This window comes from Triturus cristatus, chromosome 3_2 (assembly GCF_964204655.1).
Source record: "Triturus cristatus chromosome 3_2, aTriCri1.1, whole genome shotgun sequence".
NCBI classification, from domain to species: Eukaryota; Metazoa; Chordata; class Amphibia; order Caudata; family Salamandridae; genus Triturus; species Triturus cristatus.
In genome coordinates, this window is record NC_140584.1 from 585,373,549 (window position 1) to 585,394,103 (window position 20,555).

The window sequence follows — 20,555 nt, forward strand, 5'->3', positions numbered from 1 at the left end:
CTAATACTCTTGGATGAGGTGGTCACTTTTTCATCACTAGTGACTTGTTACAGAAAAAAAATGGAGACCCTTGTACTAAAATTCAGTTATGAAATAGGGCTTTGAACGGGGATGCCAGAAAATCCCACAGGAGTATTAACTTTACCTGAGAAACAACAAATTATTGAGGGACTACTATCTTGTTACTTTTCTCTCAAATCAATCACAAATTGATAAGCTTTTATCCTGTATTCCATCCCCCCTTTTAAGGACAGGAAGAATAGGGCTATTACATACATTAGAGGAAACTTCCTCAAAGCGAGTAAAGAAATCAGGGACAGCCTCTCCCTGTTTTTGTTTACAAGCAGTAAGGAGTGCCCAATCTATTTTCCTAGCTGGACCTATCGTTTTTATATGAGTAAGTATGTTACCAGGAAGATCCAGTATAAGCGGACTAGATTTCTGACCAGGTTTCCATTCTCTATCAGCTGTTATTATGGCAGCCCAATCTCCTCCCAAATCAACAGCATGATCCCGTTTCCAGGTAAGTCGCCACATATCTGGTGGTAGGCTCATACCAAAAACATATCAATATCTGCTACGGTCATGATACAATAATCAATGGCTACCTGTACATCATAAAATCCCCTAGGATTTTTCCTTATGTCTGGTAGGGAGGCTTTTAAAGTAAGTACATCTATCCTTTTCCACGGCGTATATATCCAATTATATAAAAAATGGGCTCTAGCATTGGGACCATTAGGGTCATCATTATCTGCATTCCCTCTTTCAGGAATGAACTGTGGCGCAGCTTCCCTCATAGATCTTATTCGGGGAGAGGAAGATTTCATTCCGGAATCCATTTATTGTTGCTTTGGCAGTATTAACTCTACTTACAGAGAAGGCCCCTATCTGACATTGTCGATTAATAGCTTTATCATGATCTGGGCCATTCTGTCCTGTAATAATCTCCCATTGAACCATAAATTGATGAAAAAGCTTACTTACAAGACAAAGAAGCTCACCCTCAGAGAAATCCTGTATTTGATCTATCATTTCTCCTACCTCCATTTCTAGATTACTCAACAAATTTAATACCATCAATCTTATTGTGTCCTGACAAAACTGAGGTACAGTATAGCAAAGAACTTTAGGGGTCTGGACAGATGCAGGAAGCACAGAATCATTAGTCATTTCAAATGCAGTGGCCTGAGGTGGAGGCGCAGAGGCTTGGGATGGATGTGCAGTAGGCTAGGTTGGAGGGGGTAAGGAATGTACCGGTACTGGTTGGGAAATAGGGAGCTGGACAGCCACGGGCAAAGGAGAGGGAGCCGGGGGGGCCATATTTAGGGGTTCAGGGGGGAAGAGTGTTAAAGGTACATATGGGGGTGGGGGTCGTTCTATCAACAACCCATCAATATCTGAATCCACATCTTCTTGGTGGACCTGAACTGCTACAGTTGGTCTAACTATATATTCCTTAGATATTAATAAACAATGCTCTCTATCTAAACATTCCTTTTTCTCCTGAACTTCCTTATCCTTCAATTCCTTATACTTCGGATACTCTGTTTTCCTTTCCTGTTTCCTTTGTACCTTCTCTGCCGCTCTTAGACTTCTTTCCTCCACATACGCAAACTGTCAATCACAGCTGGCCTAGCTTTCTTAAAAAACAATCGTTTCTCTAAATACTCAAGTTTGTGAGGGTCCATGGTTCCCTCAAATGGCCATTCTAACTGGGGATCCCCTTTTGTATATTTGTTCCACAATGCATTATACATGATGGGACAAATACCATATTTGATGTACTTCTCAAAATTCGGCGTACCTTCTGGTGACGCAAGCTAACTTGCTTCCAAAATGCTCTGCCTATCGTAGTAGCAACAACAAAACTTCCAAAGCATACTAATCACAGGCATGTCATATAAGATTTAAAAAATGTATAAACGGAGAAAAATAAAAAATATTATCACATTTACCTGTAAGAAAAAATGTTAGTCAAAACAAATAGCAAGTCTCAAAACAAAGTTCAAGTTTTAAATCCTAGGTTTCAAAATTCCAAATTAATTCCGAACGGATTACCAAATCGAATACCAAGTCAAGACGAATATCAAGTCAAGCAAATACCAAACAAATCCTAACCAAATGAATCGGTTCAATACAGATTTACCTCATGCGTAGTCTTCGACTCCCACCTGTCGATCCTCCCTGATCCAAAAATGACCATCCGAAGGTCCCAGTCAAGGCCAGCAGCCGCCAGGAAGATCAGAGTCGGAAAGCTGAAAAATCACCTTGGTACACGAGTAACACCAATCTCATCAGGTGGTGCGCTCCTCAGTGAAGTTAGTCTTAGCGACCTCAACTCCTCCCCCAGTCCAACTGCAGGCCTTTGATGGGGCCCCAATTTGTGGAACAGATTAATTTTAATATGCTTGGTGCAGGGTCATCACTCTTGCCAGGGGTCCTTATCAAGTAAGGAGGAATCAACAGTGGAGCGAAGTACAAACCATAGGTAATTTATCAAGCATTCAGAATGGGTCTCCATCCTACGAGCACAATGGAGTTACTCAAGGAAGGAGCACACTTGAACAATGGGTACATGGTGTTTTATAGGGAAGATCACAAACAAGGAACACCCAGAGGTAAATAGAACTTTGGAAAGAACACACAAAGGAGCTACGGCAAGAATCTGACAGCCTCGGTGTCTTGTGCAATTTCTACGTTGTAAGACTGAACAACAAAATGTGCTATTCTGCGTAGACTTTACTTAAGGATTAACTATTGCCTGAAAACCTTCGAGCAAGCTGACTCTGCATGTTTACACAGCCTACAATGTCCCAACCTACAATTCTTTACCTGATGTTTATACAGATGCGGTGTCAAGAAGAGAACCAGACTGAAAGTAGGGCAGGGGTGAGAATGGATGAAGCATAGCTTAATCAAAAAACGAGAGATTCAGATTTTACATTTCCACACAGTTAAGGGTCAAAACACGTTATGCTTCTAGATGGATAGACTACTGCATTAAAAAACCTTATCTGTACTCGGCTGGAGGGCTTGTTGTCATGAGGAGTGTGTGACTGTTTGGGGAAATATATATATATATACACACACACACACATATATATATATATTTTTAACAAGATGCCCGGAGCATTAGGAGAGCACTCCCAGCATGTCTCACCAAGTACAATGCACAACTTCGCCTTCGCTTTCCCAAATCCTTTGCATAATTCGCTGACGCGTTTCAGGGTTAGGTCAGCTTCTTCATGGGCATGCTGGAATGACACACCCCAGGCTCACCATCTGTTCCACGTGCTTTTTATTCACTTATCAGGCCCTCAATGGGCGTTACTGAATGCACATCTTTGAAGATGCATTCTGGGACATAAAGTTCCGATGTGAGCAAGTCTTATTTCCTTTTAGTAGGTTTAGATGCGCCATCACAATTTAAGCTTAATTAATTTCCTCCGGGCATCTTGTTGAAAAAAAAAATATATATATATATATATATATACACACACACACATACACACACGTAAGTAAATGTCCCCTTACACATAGATCAGTGATCAGAATGCAGACCGCACTAACCTACAAAGGAGGAGATTAAAAGGCAGATTTCAACTCATACACAAGAACCTGGAATTCAGAAACGATTAAGCTATATTAGCAATTTAAAGAAGCATTCAGTGTGAGAGCGGTAGGAAAACATTCCGTTTCAAACCCATACTCAATACCCTCTTCTGTAAACCTTTAACACAGTTGCATTATGTCCCTACTACATCACTCTGATTTAAAAAGCGTGGCTAATCAATCAATAGGGAATCTAGACGCTATTGGATGCACCTTTCTGGAAACACACCGGGTTGTGCATATGTAAAGGGAAGCTGTGCAGATTCAAAAAGCGACTGTGTCCTAAATGCAATATGTGCAAACCATTTAATTAAATGAGTATCTGGTAGCAACAAAAAAAAAAAAAAAAAAAAAAAAACAGAACAAGAGCATATGAACTCAAGCCCCATCCTAAGAGGAAAATGCACTCAAAACAAGTGAAAATCCCTGGTAAGGATACCAAGTAAACTTGCAATAAAGTTTCCAACAAGCTAAACCACAGGACTAAAAAACAAATAGGCAAATGGTGTGTTGGGACAAAAAAAGTCCCTTGCATGGTGATGCACATGGGCCACTGCTCGGAGCGCACCAACGGTATTCATGTCTGGATCCTCAATGCTGATTTTTGTTGTCATGGATGTACACGATCATGCATGTGCACCACGACATAGGCCTTGCTGTCTTTTTGTACTGTGATGGCGCCCAAAGCACTCCCCTCAAAGTGGTGAAAGGCTAGTGCCTTTAACAAGAGTTAAGGAGCTCGAGCGAGGTGGTGCAGCATCCCTTGAGGTGATCAGTAGGAGTCATCAGGTCATTTTTACATGTCCTTTTCACTAGTCTCTCTGGAGGGAGGCCTACAAGCTCACTAATTTCAGTTGCACAGCTGTGCGCTTATCTCATCCTTGGCGTACATTGGTTTTTAGTGTAGTGCTGCACAGAAAATGTCTAGGATACATGTGCTGGGTATATGTGTGCCTGTGAATGGTATAATACATAGAAAGCTGCTGTTTCCATTTTGGGAGACCCAAGGCCGACTGGAGGAACATGAGGAAGTGGAGGAATCCCCCTCAAGAAAGATCAGTGGATTGCGATAGTCCTGTAATCTGGATGTATGTGTGCCTATGAATGGTAGAATACATTAAGGATGCAGTTCTGGGCAGCGTGTGCATTCTATATGCATGTGCTGGGTGTATTTGTGCCAGTGAATAGTACCGTACATGGCAGCCTCTGGGTTCTATTTTGGGAGACCCAGGACTGAATGCAGGATAATGAGAAGAGGTAGAGGAACCCCCCAGACAGATTTGTCCATTAATGTATTCTAACAAGCTGGGTGGGATGACACTGGAGGAAGTGAAAGTCAGGCTCTTCTGTACACTTTCAATGGTGCTCTTTGATTCAGAAGGAGGTCACTCGGAAGGGGCTTGGGCATCTCATGAAGGAGATGGGGCTAAAAGAATCAGAGTAGGCCTGAGGCACTGGGGTAACCTTTTGATACTAATATCCTATGAATGAGATCCAAGTGTGCACCTCTAGTCACTACCATAGCCTGTATTGTGGGGCTGTCAGATTTAGAGTGGCTCCTGCTGGTGCAGACTGCTTTCTGGAGTAGAGTGAACAGGCGATGGCACTTCAAAAGAAAGCAGACCACCAGCAAACTTCAAAAAATACGACTCTAAATCACATATGGTGTCTGGAAATAAACCAAGTAGGGGAGCTTGAGACCCCATAAATTGTGAACCATCAAGCAGCCAGTCGGGCTGTGCAAGGAGAAGAAGCTCTGCAAGACTTCTGCCAGTGACCAGGACTGGGGGGGGGTCAAGGCCTGAGGGTCTCCAAGCTGGGTGGGGGTACATCACCCAGAGAGTCAAAGACCATCTATCCTTGGAGTCTGGCACAACAGCACCAATCTGCTTGCCAACAGCAGTGTGCCCTGTGAGGGAGAGGTGAGTGTTGAAGGGAGCAAGGTCCAGAGGAGGACCCTGGAGAGTGATTTCCATAATGAGCTGTGGAGACAACTGCCAAACCAATCAGGTAGTTGCCGGGTGCAGGGAAAAGAAAGGGACCCCCATATGCCAGAGGAGGGCCATCGTGAAGTGAGTAGTGACCAATGCTGCACTGAAGGGGCCATCGTCCGTGTGCAGTATCAAGTCAGCCAGGTGGGGCCACCACGAAGATTGCTGCATTCCGATCTGGCCATATACAATGTACAATATAAAGTCAGCAATCTTGTATTACAGATGGGGCCGCCATGAAGAGTGCTGCTGTGCCCATTCGGCCATAGTCCATGCGCATAGGTGTAATGGTGACCCTGAACCCTGGGACTCAACTGGTGTAAAACAAGCGTGATCTGGTTAAAACAATCAACAGAGGAAGAGGCTGCCATGGTGACCCGAGGGAGCCCAAGCACGGACAGGAGGATCATTGCATCTACCCCTGACCGCTCTTACTGCAGGGGAGGAACCTGAGGAACTTACCCAAAATCAGAGCATTGAGAACTCCCCCCCCCCCTCCCCCTCCCCACCCAGTGGGTGCAGGAGCACGTGTGAGGAACTTGAGAACACCTAGTTGCAGCCTTTCTGTGTCAAAACTTATCGGAGGGTCCAGCTTCAGCTCCCGCAAAGGGGGCGCACTCAGACTCCAGTCGCTCAGATCCTGCATGTGGTAAGATTGATCTCAGGTCAAACAGTCCCAAGAGAACTTGCTTGCCAGATAACACCTCGGGGCTGGAATACTTTTGACTGTAATCAAGAATCGAAGTGGGACTCTTAAGATTAGCACTAGTAGTTGGCCTTAAACTGAATGTTGCCCACAGTTAATAGGGAATAACCACTATAACTAGCTAAAGGGGAGAGGGAATCAGGGACCCACCTATAAAGCACTAGAGGCCTGACATCAGTGGACATGGTTTGTGAATGTCATTTTACTTATTGGTCATATATTAATGCTCCTTTTTTAGGTCGAGCCTAGCGCATGCACTGCACTAGAAGGACTCTTGGAATCACTTCAGACTTTCTGCAAACTCGTGCGTGTGGTGTTCGATTTTCCGCACATGCTATTGGCCTTTGCCTGCGGCTTTCAAAAATGCAAGCACGCAATTGGCCAAAGATGGGTGAATGTCCCACCTTTTCTGAAAATGTTTACTCCCGCAGCGTTTAGCTGCCGGGAGCGAGCAGCGGCACGCAGCGTGTCATCTGTTGTGGATCATGTTTCATTTCAAGACCTTGCAGCTTTCCTTACAAGGCGCGTCCCCTCCACCCCGGTCAAGGGACAGACCTCATCGCCACAAGCGTGCGCGCTTCTTTTTCCAGCACTCGCATTTCATCTATGTCAGCGCTCTCTTCCTGCACCGTTATCTTTGTATTAGTAGGTTATTGTCAAGACATTTGCTGTACTCTGTAGTTGGCCTCCATAGTCACCTCTTTCTCGGTACCATCTTAAAAATTGACCGCACCTTTTAACATTAGCGTTTTTTCCATCACCGTGGTGCGTGCTTCCTTTTACACCTCTGCGCAGCTGTGGTGCATGCTACCTTTGACATCTCTGCATAGTGCACAGCTGTGGTGCGCGTTTCCTTCCCCCACGTTGCTTTTGGTGATCGCTCGATCCAGGGGCAAACGCAGGCCATTGCTGGGGCCTTAATTTGAGCCTGTGTCTGCCGGTACGCACATGGGCACTTAATTATTAGCACTTGCTTTTTGTGCATGCTTGCTGGCACCGGGTGCTAAAAAATGCCTCCGCGCAGCTGTGGTACGTGCTACCTTCCCCCACCCACCCCCCATTTCAGAGTACACAGCTTCAAAATGGACCGCACCTTTTATCACCATGGTGCGTGCTTCCTTTCACATCTCTGCGCAGCTGTGGTGTGTGCTACCTTTGACATCTCTGCACAATGCACAGCTGTGTCGAGTGCTTCCTTTCCCCCCCATTGCACAGTACACAGCTGTGGCGAGTGCTTCATTTCACCCCACTGCACAGTAGTGGCGCGTGCTTCCTTTCACAACACCGCACAGTACAGATATGTGGTGTGTGCCTCCTTTCACCACAGTGCACAGCTGTGGTGCGTGCTTCCTTTCACCTGATTGCTCTGTCTAAACACTTATAACACCCAAAAGGCGAGACCTATTGGCTATGCCAATGCTTGTTCATATAAGTTTTTAACTGGAAAATCATTTATTGCTGCTGCTGCACGTATTTTGAGTTATGAGCCTGTATTCACCCTGCTGTATCTACCTTCGCCCCAAGAAGCCTTGGACTGCTCAACCCGCGCTACCACTGAGTCAATTGCTAAAAGGGTTACTTGTCCCAGTTGCTTAGGATTCATAGTAGGTCAGGCCCTTTGATATCAAGAGTCAGAGACCTCAACTGTAGGGTCCCATTAACTCCTGTTTGCCCCATGGCCCTTTGAACGGAGTTTGGACACTGCACAGGAAAGCAAGATAATTACTGCATTCTCTTGGATTCCATAAACTTATGAAGACATTCATACAAACGTAACAACAAAATTAGTTTAAGTCAAACAATCATGTATCTTTGGTTACCTAGCGTATGTGTCTTCAGAATGCTTCTACAAAGGCTTCAAACTATTCCATGTAAATGTGTTGCCAGCATTTCATCCGAGACCGATTGCTTTGGTCATTTAAATCTTCAACTCCGCAATACCATAGACTATGTATACTTCCAAAAGGAGGAAAAACACAAGTTTCATATTTTAAAACATCTCTGTAATAAAGAGACTTATAATTTTCAGCAAATATCATAGAACCCCATCCAGTCTGCCAGTGAAACATCTCTGATCACATCACTTTTGACTCTTTCAACAATCCTTTTCAGCTAGCATAGTGCCCATAGTAACATTGTCCTAGCTCCTATGTGAACCGTGGTTGTGGACCAAATTATCAGTTGTTTAAATACTGAAGGGCAGATTTACAAGCCCCTTGTGCCACTTTTGCGTCATTTTTAACATGGGGAAAAAAGTACATAAGAGTGGTGCAAGGAGCTTGTAAATCTGCCCCCGAATCGTATATTTGAAACATGATGCGTTGCTTTGCCGATAGATGGACAGATATAGCAAGTTTAATTTATGGTCAATTGTTCACTGCTTACTTGTTTGTAAGCTGGCAGATGGGGCTATTTACAAGTTCACACACAAACCAGTCACCTAATTATAACTTTACTAAAAGCAAGGTAACCCCCCCAACCCGGAGAAGAGGTCTGACAATTTTTGGACCCTCTAGGCCTTGCTCGGTTAAATGAAGCATGTGCTACCACGTGATTTGGCTGGCTCCCTGTAGTATAATGAAGAATGCTCCGAACCAGGTAGCTTTTCCATGTAGGTTTATTGAGTAGCAGAATACCTAGTAGAGTGAGTAATCCTTAAGTCAGAGAGTAAGCAAGAGCGTAAGCAAGAGCCCCACCAGGAGCAGCCTGCCTGCTGCTCAGCCCATCCACTAACCGATTCACACACGCAAACATTCCAAACACCAACATTCCAGCAAGCAGTCAGTCAATCTGGCTAAGCAGCAGGATACCACATATCTCCCTCCTTTACAACGGAAAGGAAGGAAGTTTCAAAAGGCATAAAAAGTAGCAAGAAAAATTAGAGGATAAAACACTATAAAATGGTATGGAAATTAAGAATGGAAAAAGCAAGCAGAGGAAGTGGACAGGAAAGACAAGTACAAACGACACATGAACCATCTTCCATTCCATAATAAACAACACACGCACCCATACCACATTCTAAAAAGAAACCAAGTACTAGGATCATGAAAGCTGGCCAGGCAAACACGAGGAAAGTATATGGCGCTAGCAAGAAGTTTAAGTAGTAAAACAACCAAAGAAGTAAAGAGAAAAGGTGGAAGACGGAACAAGGAAAGAATGGCTGCCCTACACAGAAATAGGAGCATGGGGAAAGAAATCCCCAGAAGCACAGCAAATAACGTGGTGTAGAGCTCACAGAAATAGGCAAGGAGAGTAAAAGAAGAGACAAGCTACACCAGAGAACTTCCCCCCAAGACAGGTTGGGGTGGAAAGTGTGGGAGGATACCACATGGTACAATGCAATAATACAGGAACTGCAGAACAACCCCAAACAAGAGCTGTGATGGAAGGGGCACACACAGCACAACGTACAAGTGCAAAATGCAGGAAAAGTAGAACCAGCCCTAAGACAGGTTGGGGGGAATGTGTGGAGGAAGACCACACGGCACACATACACGCAAGAAATGCAATACTTCACTCAGCGCTAGGTGAGGTGGAACATGTGCAATAAAGCACACACCACAATGTAGAACGCAGAGATTTGCAGAACTTCCCCCACCACTAGCTGGGGTGGAACGTGTGGAACGTGCGGAGCAAAGCACACGGCACAAAACAAGGGGTAGAAGAGTAATCATGAATGCAGTACATAACCCCTTGCACAACATCTTAAAAGAAAACCTTTCTGAAAAAACAGAGCACAAAAGAACTAGAACATTAAAATGTAACCTGCAGAAGCACAAAACAGGTTAAGAAAGGTTTCCTAGAAAAGAAACTAAAGCACATCAGAGAAACAGAATGCAGACATGTAAATATAAATTGTGCACATAAGAAAAAAAAAAGAAAAAAAAAAAAAAAAAAGACAGAAACCTAGAAACAAAGTTCACTGCTGGAGGCTGTACAGGTCGAAAAAGTAGTTGGAGCGAAATTCCCACAACCACTTTGAATCACAAGTACTTTGTTAGAAGCTGTAAAGCACGTCGAAAAAATAGTTAGTGGAACTCAATGAAGAATTAGGATGAATAAATGTCAATGCAAATCGCAGGTTGACGGCAGGTTGATGAATCCTTTAACGCAGCAGAGTGAAGCATTGTAGCGCAGCATGCAAAGTTAAAGAACTAGATGCGCATTGCAGTCAGGTAAACAAAAATTGCCTCTCCGTTTGCCTCGAATACCAAACTGAGGTGAAGCAGAATAGGACGGAGCGACGTGTAGGAGATGCCTTAAATGAACTATATTGACTATGGGAAGCTTGCCCTGCGGCTTGTCCAAAGCCAATATCCCTAACGCTGCAGCTTGGTAGAATAAAAACACCAAGTAAACAAAACATTGAGTCGCACCTAAGATACAGGCTGGTTGTGGTGAGGACTGCTTGCGATGCTGCAGGTCGAAGGTTGCACTTAGTCAGGAATGCGGGACTGTAACTGAAGATGACCCACTGGCAAGAACTGTAGGCATCCACCGCAGCTCCCGCCATCATGCAGTCCGACATGTAAACGCGGGGAGCCAAGATGGCGGCACAGACTGGAGACGCCGTGCCGGATGGCTCCCGGTGCGTTGCTGCATGCAGGCGTCACGAGGCAAGGAGTAAAGAGAAGAATTTTAGAGGCCGCCCCCGCAGGGGGCTCGAGGGCCGGCGCCATAATGGCCGCCAGAGCCCGGGAAGGAACAGGAACTGGTTTTCACCAGCGGGAAGCGCCGCAGGGCAGAATGCCCTGAGGCCCCCGCCCTCTCCCTTCCAAGAACAATAGGAAGGGGAGATATAAGACGACGCTCCCCCTGTGGCAGCCCACTTGCATATCATGGGAGCTGGGGGAGCGGCGCCAAAGATTTTCGAATGGGAGATTTCGACTCGGAGCAGCTGCGGTATCCACCATCATGACCCATGCGATGAAGGATCCAAACCAGCAGGAGAGAACAGGAGGTGCCAGGTGTAAGAGGACGACCTGCCCGAAGTGTCCCCACCCCTGCCGGGGCACAGAAGGTCGGGAGGGAATGGACCGAAGCCGAGACACGCGGACGCAACCCCCAGCTCCCCAGGCAGTATGACGAGGCTTGCAGCGCCGGAAGCGATGGCAGGGTAAGGGCTCGAGGAGCGAGGAGTGGCGGTGTCTCTGCCGGTCACTATGGCAATATTGTAATAAGTTGTCCTGCCCTGCCTTTGTTCTATGGCGTAATGGCGATGTGCGAGCTATGCAAGTGTAGGCAAAATGTGGCGTTACTACAGAAGGTGGCTCAGCGAGCGGAGGGCTGTTATGTGGAAACATTTGCGCTATCACGCACAGCGTCTGCCTGACACGTTTTTACTGTGCGTAATTTTGAGTAGAAATATAAGTGTCTGGGCCCTTTCCGGGAGGACAATAGGGCCTGTACCATCGATTGCCTCGGCCAGTGCTGCCAAGAACAGTACAAACCATATGGAGTAACCGCCCTTAGTATAATGATCTCGCCCCGTCTTTTTTCAATTGGAATGTGGGGGAGTAGCGCACCAGTAAATAGCAGGGCGCCTTCCCCTCCCGGAAACAAATTCTTGAAGGGCTTCTCCGGTTTTCAAGAACCAGGAAGAAATGCTGCGTTTAATTAAAATTCACCCGGGGCCGCGATGCAGGACGGGAAGATCATTAACGCTGGCTCGAGATGAGGACAGGCCTGAGGCAAGGCACCGCGCGTTCGTTGGCCACCTCTGATCACACCAGTAATTTAACACCGATTGGTACCGCGACCCAGTGGGCTCGGCTGTGTTAATAATTGTTCGGCCTCGACGGGCTTAGCACAAAAAAAAAAAAAAAAAAATTATATATATATATATATATATATATATATATATATATATATTTGCAGAGGTTCAGGGCAACCCACGGAAGCGCCACATACACAATTACGGATGCGAAAAATAGTTCGAGCCTCGAGGTCGCGTCCACATCCTGCGATTCTGGGCAAAGCACTAAATCTCCCCGGGCCTGAATGTGTAATGTAGATACGGGGCTCATGTAAAGCGCTCCGATAACTTCGGGTCGTGTTCGCGCTATATAAAAAAAAAAAAAAAAAAACAAACAAAGGGTTTTGTCCCCATGTCTGGATGTGTAGTGTAAATACGGTGCTCAGGTAAAGCGCTCCAATACCTTAGGGTCGAGTTTGCGCTATATAAATATACAACACCGTAATGTTTTAGTTAAAGGATCCTGAGTGCCTCCTTCATGGAAACTTAAATGGAATGTCCTACTGGCAAACAATCACTCTTTGTGGTCTGACCCAATGCTGCGTAGACTTTTCAGATAGGAACATCAGTCCAGCTGATATGACCACATAATGCCCTCTGCAGTTCTGGGAAACGTTGGTTTTGCTGATTCGGCGTTGATAAATTCTTCTTTTTCAACGTATGAGAGTGGCTGAGCGCTGCTTTTCTGGAAAACAATACAGGAAACAGGTCTGGGCTCCCCCGCAGGAGAGGTGCAAGGGCAGGAAACTACTATGACAAATGACCCTGTAAAGTGCAGTCCCTATGCGGGTTTCCGCTTGCAGCTCCAAACACTGCAGATCAGCACGAACGACTCTTCTGAGCAATATTCATGTGACATTCATTCTAAAAATACTTCCGTGGCCTTAGAGTCTGGCATTGCAAAGGTTGCAATGATTTAAAAAAAAAAAAAAAAAAAAAAACCTATTCTGTCCGACTGTACAGACCCCTGAAATATCCCAAAAGACCTTAATTTATGTACATAAATGTTAAAAAGATATTTCGGGTAGTGTTCATTGATTTAAACGTTAGTGAACATATTCATAATTCATGTTTCTCCACTCGTTTCCTCAGGCTCTTTTTCATCAGGAATGGGCTGCAATGTCAGTTAAGGACAGGCGTGTCACGCTGAAAAACGAGCAGGCTGATAAGCCCATACCAAATAAATGCATTTTATTAAACAGGAAACTAGAATCGCAGAGATAGGCGCGGCGAAGCTACAAATCTACGCGGGTGTACCGTTAGCTCGCCATAAACCTTTCCAGATGCAGCCGTGGTGCTGGGCTTGGCAGCCTGCCAGGGGATTGCCTGCAGTCGGAGCTGTGCTCTGTCCGCACTCAGCACTGCAATACATGTTCCGAATGTGTCATAAGTAATAGAGCCATCTGTGAGTAGCAACCAAGTTTAACTCTCTACATTTAAAATGAAAACAAGCACAGAGTGGCAAGCTAAAAACACCAGCGCAAGTTTCTTTTGAAACGGGGGACCCAGGTTCAAGTCCCAGCGCCGGATGCACATCCTGCCTTCGAAGGAAGAGCCAAAGAGAAAGAGGGCGCGTGGCGGCTCGACAGCCTTTCCAGGTTAAAGCCCATAAACCCACACCGGAGTCGAGATAACAGGTCCGGGTGACCTGTATATAAAAAAAAAATAAAAAAAAAAATAAAAAAATAAATAAAAAAAGACATGCCCTGTTGGAAGGTATTTGGGTGCTCCGGTGAACTGCGTTCCGCGGAAGTATCGAGGCAAAGGCCACAATAATGGAGGAAGGGCGTATTGGTCCAAATGTTATAGCGCGGAAAGATTTATTATATCGTTTGCGTTAGTTAATTGAATTGGGAGGACCGGGACAGTTAGCTCAAAGAGTTGTCCCAGCAGTGGCTTGATTTGGTTAAACACCTGCTCCTAAGACCTGGGCGACACGCTTAATGGTCAGGGGTTCAAATCCCGGCAGCGACTTGATATACCATTCCTAGCTGTTTAGGATCGCCATGTATTTATGGTGGGAATTAAATTAAATTACTTTGTCAAAAAAAAAAAAAAAAAATGAATGTCTGCCTTCAACGCAACTGGAGCACGATCTATCGATTGCCGCCTTGGGTAGGGCAATCTGCAAGCTAAGTAGTGCCCAGGGTGGCCTGGCACGTTGCGCAAAGGTCGCCCATTGTACCGCATTGAGGAACCCATAGCGATACGAAGGTTAGGTTCAATGCGCCCCCTGGTAGGGCCCACTCGGTATTTTCACCCTCCCACAGTTCAGTGGACTGGATGTGAGGAAAAGGTCCGACGCGAGAATACCACAGCAAAATGCAGGAATAAGGAAAGGTTTAGCGGTAAACCAGTTGAGCTTGACAAAAAAGCAAGCTGCTGTTAATAACATGGTTAAAAAAAAAAAAAAAAAAAAAAAAAAACAGAAAGTGGGATGTCAACTAGTGATTTCACCCCCGGGGAATAAGATAAGTTGTTTGAGTCACGGCACGCAGCGCCTTGGGTTAGCAGGCCTGCTGCAAAACCCACACAACAATGAATTACCGGATGGTTGTGTGGACATGAGCAACATTATACATGCTCTTCACATTTGATCCAAACCTGTTGGCGGGATAGTAATGAAGATAGCCAAGTGCGAAATTAAGGGGTAGTGCACGGAATTACCGAATTGTCATTCATATTGGTATTGGTGCTCCACATGTCTGCGGTACAGGAGAAGTCAGCTGAGTAAAAGATTACAAAACTCCTCGCCGAGATTGCACGGAGGCCCCCCCCCCCCCCCCATCCAGTGTACCGTAAACCGACCCAGCCAGTAGGTACCGGAAACCGTAGTAGCGGAGCCTGGGAGAGGTAGAGGTCAGGGTGTAGAGGTGCCTACCGGAGGAGCCTGCCAGGAGCAGGGGTGAAGTAGAGGAAGGGATGTGAGCAATGTAGACTGTATCATGCCACCACAAACTGTAGCTGACGGTCTCCCAATTTTTGTTTCATGATTGGACCATGGTGAGAGGAGACAGCGCTGTAAGACTCCGAACAGGACGCAAGCGGCCCGCCCCAAAAATGGAAAAAGGCGAGGAAGGAGCGGAGCACCATGGCGTATGGATTGAAGAGTACCATCAGAGCCTACCCGACGTCAGCCACGAGAGGTATGACCCATTGCGGGGGGAGACAGTAGTGTCAGGCATCAAAGTAAGATGCAGGTGTGCCAGGGCACTAACGGCAAAGACGGAGCAGAGCGCATCATGGTAGTTGTGGGAAGATTGCCGTCGGAGCTGACCAGATTTGGGGGGAGCCGCAAGAAGACGTAAGCCTCCCTTGCGGCGTGGCGGAAAAAACAAGTGTTTGTATGGGAGCACACCAACAGGGCGGTGTGTAGAAGGAGGGCCACTCACTTTGGGATGCCGCACGGCAGGGTGAGTGCGCCTGACGAAATCGGGGTAGCAAACGGAGACGGCGCTCGCAGCCCAGCCCCCGCCAGAAGGTGGGGCACAAAAGAGACTAACAAGGTAGCGAGTTGGGGGCCTAACTCCGGGGAAAAGGCTACCCCCCCACACGCAAAGGGGCGTGGTAAACAACAAAGAACAATCTATGAGATGTCAGGGTGATTTACGACCCTAGGAGTTGCAAATGAGCAAAAAGATAAACCAGTGATTTATGGCCAGCCGATGATTTATGGCTGATGATTTATGATGTTCATGCGGAGTGATTTATGACAGCCGAATGATGACAGATTGTGACAGAATGATTTATGGCCTACCGATGATTTATGACCCATGATTTATGCCCCATGATTTATGATATGTAGGCAAAATGATAACGAAAATTATGATGGCTTGTGATAGAATGATTTATGACCAATGATTTACGACCCATGATGTCGGGCTGCTGATTTATGGGAATCAGGCAGAGTGATTTATGGCAACAAAGTAAGGGCCAATTGCGGCAGAATGATTTATGATGCCTAATGATTTATGGCCCATGATTTATGATGTCCAGCTGACAATGCGTGACATCACATTTGTAATGTGTGACAACGATTTATGACCCCGGCCTCCAATGGGTGGCAGGGGGAGTTGTACTTATGTAATAAAACTGCGGCCAACAATTACCACCACATACGACGATTGTTGGCTGTTTTTCTAGTAATGCAGATGCACGAATATGGTATGGTTCCTGGAATGGGCGCAGTGCGGCCGTTATGGCAAAGCTGTGTGAGGAAAGTAAGAGAGTACGGCCTCCGTCTGCGCTCAAGGAATATTTGAAAGTAGAAAAGGGCGGTTAAACTGCCACCGTGAAGCGCACCACAAAGGCAATGAAGGAATTAAGAAATAAATAACTCACCACCAATGTCCCGAACCACGAAAATAAAAGTGGTAGATGACTGCAAATGCCGAATAGCTGGCAGTGAATCTCCTTTACCATAACAAGTTGTAAAAGTTGTTGAAACACACAGCGAAGGCACAGCGGAAACTAGTAGCAGACCTGTAGAGACAGAACTCTCCCAAGTTGGCTTACAGCAGGCAGGCAAAATGAAAAAAGCAGAAAATGGGAGGCAGCAGGGCAAGTAGGCAGCAAAGCGAAAGGCAGCATAAAGTGGAGTATGGCAGGAACTGGCAGGTAACCGTTGTGGGTGACCGGTGGAAGGTCACTAGTGGGGCTCAGAAGTGCTAGTTAATTTGAAGTGCTCAGCATTTAATTTCAGACAAAATTCTTTATCTTTTGTGGGCTGCCAGTTTCTTCAGCCTCTTAAAGTTCAGCAGTGGCTTGGTGCTTGAAAGGTCAGTAGTTCATCAGGTGGCAGAGGTAGGTTCTTTTCCTGACCGTAGTCACCCCACTCCTGGTACAAAAATGTAGTAGAATGAAGAATGCTCCAAGCCAGGTAGCTTTTCCGTGTAGGTTTATTGAGTAGCAGGATACATAGTAGAGCGAGTAATCCTTAAGTCAGAGAGTAAGCAAGAAAGTAAGAGCGTAAGCCTCACCAGGAGCAGCCTCCCTGCTGCTCAGCCCATCCACCAACTGATTCACGCTCGCAAACATTCGAAACACCAACATTCTATCAAGCTGTCAATCTGGTTGAGCAGCAGGATACCACACTCCCCTAATTCAAATCTGGCAGTCAAAAGCAGGAGCATCTAAAACCAGTGCTTTCATCGGCGACTCTGTACGTCTCCGGAGCTTCTTTATGGAGTAAGAATTGTTGGCAACTTCTGCGTGCCATCTGCTTCCGAGTGTTACATTTTTGCAACCTTTCACATCGTTGCAGCACATTAAAGCATTGGGGTGTCATTCAGGGCGTGCCTGTCTTCCCCGAATTTGCTAATTTGATTATAATATTGAGAGCATGGTGGACATTGCTGTAATTACACTAATGCAAACACAGAACTTTAAACAATTTTTTTTAAAAACATGAAATCCCCATTAGGGGTGCAGCATAGAGAAAGACGAGAGCAATAGGAGGACGTGCAAGTCAGGCTACGAGTGCAGTTTAGTGTAGCAGTGGTGCCCACTCCCTCTAAAAATGTTCAACCGTTAGAAGAGGTTGGTCTAGAGCTAGACACACAAAATAGGCGAATAACCCATAAATTGTCTTAAATTCACAACGGTCTTTTAGTGTAGGTACCCAGCAACCCCCACGGGAGGATGGACCATCTCCTCAGACCATAATCTCACAATGATGATCTCGGCATTTCAAGCCTGGTCGTTATCTTAATCTTTATCGGAACGTCCTTTTACGCCAACTCCCTCACCCTAACCCATTGGACTCACAGGGCTTCAGCCCCCCCCGTCGTGTGTGGCAGCCCGGGATGAGACACCTTCCCGGGCAAAAAAGCAGCCGCACCCGAGCACTTCACAGGTCTTTAAAAGACCATTTGCATGTTAATGAGGCCTCGCTGTTGTTTCACCCCTTCTAAGAGCCCCTGCAGCTCCACTCTTCCTATGGCTTAAAAGATTCAGCCCCCCCCCCCGAAATTTTTTCTTAGGCCCCCCCCCCCCCGAAATGTGGCTCTAGTTGCGCCTCTGACCCTAACCTCATTCAATGTGTTCAATGCTCAAAATAATAACTTCCAAGTCATTCAGTAGGTGCCCTACATGGCAGATACAAAACGTACCTTTACCAAAACATACAAATGCATTACTTTTATTTCATACTAAACATCATATGGAAAACGACGCGATCCAAAAATCCGTTACTATGGAAAACGGCGTCACCATAAAACGTAAATCTCAATGGATTAGAATCACTTCAAAAAATCTAATAATAATTTCACCTTACTTAACAAGTTAATGGGTTGAGAAGTAAGCTCAACAGACACTCTCAACTCCACCTGTGACTTAGTACAGAATATCAACACCAACTTTCCCATACTCCAATGCAATTAATTTACTGCAACAATATTTTGGCTTTTACACATTCTCAGTGTTGCATGTAGACTACATTGTCCATGAAAGAACCCACACGCCCTGCCTCTCCTTACTCACTCTCTATCCGTCTCAAGCGTCGTAAAGCTCGATTTGGGCGGGAATCTAAAGAGTGCTCAACCGCTGAGCTCGCGCTTTCCCATTGCCCAAACAACGCCGATAACGAGAAGATACAGAGAGCACTTGGCATAGACATAAAAAAGGGACAATCACCCCACCACCCAATCTCCATTTTAGAGCGGGAGTATTCAGAAGTGTGAACATAAGAGTTGGAATTATTCAGTGGTCTCTCTTCAAGTTTGAAAAGAAAAAAAAGTCACCTTTCGCTTGTGCAATTAAGAATTTCCCAATGATCATTTCAGCTTTACTATGTGCGGTGTTTTTAGTGCCGAACCGACTTATACTTGGTCAATTTCATTGGCTCGTGACGTTCATATAATTATCCATTCCAACAACCCGCCGCCATTCATATTGATAGTTTGTAGCAACCCCAAAAACCTGTTTTCGCTGCAGTTCCCAGCAAAGCTCCCAATCTAATATGGCGCTAAAGACCACAGTTTGAAACTTCATCCTAAAATAGCTCTCCATACCACTTTTCGAGATTGTGCTCTTACGTGCACATACGTTTTCGTTGATACCGAGCCGTAATATATCATTAAATCTGTGAACGTGAACACTCCTTCAGCACGTAGTATTTTTTTCTATGTTATCAGAAAGGCGGGGCGCCGCAGCAATTCGTCCTTCTTTTGTGTTAACAGCTGATGCAACCAGGCACACCAGACAGCTCCAGCAGACACCGGTAAGTATAAGGTTTATCCTCCTGATACGCAGGCTACTGTCTATTGGCGTTATATTAGTATGTTGTTTATTTACGTTACTTGTATTCGTTGGAATGTTGGTACTTTCCTTGTTATTCTTTTTTATGTTTTCATACGTTCTGCAATTCAATTACTGAGATTCTGGTAGTGGCAGGTTTGTCAGTTGCTGTCTGGACCTGAGGCTTGCCGGATATGATTTGGTCGTGGGTACATTTGTTGATATTAAAGTCATTTTGTAACTGTTGGTGTAAAAATTTGAATACCACGTTAGCGATTAGCATATCCAGTATAGTTGCCCAGACATGGATTTGCTGATTGATTCTTCATAGGATCGCATCGGAAGAGGAAGGAAGTAATGCAAAGGATCGCAGCCGTTTTCCAGCACTTTACCTGATACAATCTTTTTGACCTGTAGAGAGTGATAAAACTTTAATTCCAGGAGTGCTTGTTTTAAATTGTTGGCACAAGACTCTAGAGAACTCGACGTGTGCTTTCCCTAATCCCTTCGAGTGCTGGCTGTTAGTGCCTATATAAGCAACCCTCCCCACCTTTGCAGAAACTAGGATGCACAATGGAGTAAATAATTACACAACACAAATTTTTGTTGGGAAAAGTTTGCTGCAGGTTTATTCCATACACAAGTATGCAACATGGTGAGTTAACTTACGGGCGATCCAAGGTCAGGCAGCGGCGACTGACCTACGCTGCCCTGCCTGCCTGACGAGCCAAATTGCACCGTGGCCAACCCAATTTGTGTTCTCAGTTATGATGGGATCCCCCTCCCTTGAATCCCGTGGACCACTTACGCCCTTTTCCCGGCGGAGCGTTGTAAGGCAAGCCCCCGGTTATTCAGGCTTACAACCGCCCTAAGGACTAATGGGGCGCCAACATTTTCCTCCAGGGACCTGCCATAAAGACTCCTGGGATTTGGCACTGGCACCCATATTGTGCTCCTGAAGAGGTACCCTTCTGTACCCTTCCACCTCCAGATTGCCCTGTAACTCCGCCAATGCTCTAGATGTGGCCACCATCGCCTCCAGAGCCCCCCCCCCACTCCCACCAAGGTCTGCCGTTTCCTTTACTTGCAACCTGCTGTTTCCAGTACCTCGCTAATGTCCAATAAGAACAGATCCATGCCCACCTTTGACAGGTGCACCCAGTCCTCAAAAAAACCCTTGGTGTTGGCATGAATTAACCCGTGCCTGATGAAGCCAAAACTCCTTTGGTCCGTGAACTTGCGCCTGGCG

General features: G+C 45.8%; 2 protein-coding genes across 3 annotated transcripts in view; one reads left to right on the forward strand and one right to left on the reverse strand.

The window, feature by feature from the left end:
• Positions 1 to 18,684, reverse strand: part of S100PBP (S100P binding protein) — a 572,513-nt gene extending 553,829 nt beyond the window's left edge. The window contains exons 1-2 of one of the 2 annotated variants that reach the window (XM_085648378.1): positions 18,551 to 18,632; positions 8,133 to 8,268 (exon numbers count right to left, since the gene is read on the reverse strand). The gene's annotated coding sequence lies outside the window, so the exon portion shown is untranslated. Of the gene's footprint in view, positions 1 to 8,132; positions 8,269 to 18,550 lie in introns of both variants that reach the window. The other variant, XM_085648377.1, reaches the window with a different exon arrangement.
• A 392-nt stretch (positions 18,685 to 19,076) lies between these two features.
• Positions 19,077 to 20,555, forward strand: part of YARS1 (tyrosyl-tRNA synthetase 1) — a 109,400-nt gene continuing 107,921 nt past the window's right edge. The window contains exon 1 of the mRNA XM_085648379.1: positions 19,077 to 19,289. The gene's annotated coding sequence lies outside the window, so the exon portion shown is untranslated. The remainder of the gene's footprint in view (positions 19,290 to 20,555) is intronic.